The sequence below is a fragment of the Octopus bimaculoides genome, chromosome 1, assembly GCF_001194135.2.
Source record: "Octopus bimaculoides isolate UCB-OBI-ISO-001 chromosome 1, ASM119413v2, whole genome shotgun sequence".
Lineage (NCBI taxonomy): Eukaryota > Metazoa > Mollusca > Cephalopoda > Octopoda > Octopodidae > Octopus > Octopus bimaculoides.
This window is the reverse complement of record NC_068981.1, coordinates 11,257,929-11,258,920: the sequence shown is the minus strand read 5'-3', so window position 1 is coordinate 11,258,920 and position 992 is coordinate 11,257,929.

Below are 992 nucleotides of genomic sequence, written 5' to 3'. Positions count from 1 at the left end.
ATAGACATACTTCCATACATGCATGTATGAGTGTGTGTATATGTGTGTGTGTGTGTGCGTGTGTGTGTGTGTGTGCGTGTGTGTGTGTGTGTGTGTGTGTGTGTGTGTGTGTATGTGCGTGTGTGTGTATTGCATTACGCTTAGAAGCGGTGCACAGTACCGGAATTTTCGGCTCCAGGCAGATAACAAATTATTCCAAATCGTTGTTTGGGTATCCGCATAAGTAAATTCAAAACAGTTTACTTTGGACAGGCATCGAGTCGTATTAGTTGTAATAATGAAATCAAACCAAATAGTGATATTTTTAAAAATCCTTTAACTGAAGAGGGTTTAGGTAATGGAGGCATTTCTTATTATATATTAAGCAAACCGTATATACATACACACAAACACATATGCTCATACAAACATATAAACAAACATATGTATGTATTTATGTAATGGATGTATGTGTGCATTCATGCATGTATGCATGTATGTATGTTTTTAAATTCATCCAGATAAATGTGAATCATATCTCACTTTAAAATCTATTACTAACATTCATTTTGAGAATAGTAAATTTCAGTTATCTTCATTTCATGTTCACAGATTGTCACGAAGTCCTCTTTCCTAGCTTGTGTGTTTTCAGCTAATACGTGCGCGCGCACATGAGCAAGCACAAGCACACATGCCTTTCTTTCTCAGTCACCCTGTTCTCTGTTGATATTTGCTCGGTAAATACAACATATTTAAATTGATGTTGAGTAAATTTAGTAGCAAAATAAATGGTGGATTTGATTTTTGTATTGTTTACATTTTTCAGAAATTTATAATTAGCGCAGGCCTGAATGTGTGGCAAGAAATTTGCTTCCCGACAACACACTTCCAGGCTTAGTAACACTGCGTAGCAACTCAGACAAGACATGTGAGTAGATTTCATAGAAAAAGAAACTGAAAGAACACCAAACCCGTCATATATATATATATATATACAAAGGTGTATATATATA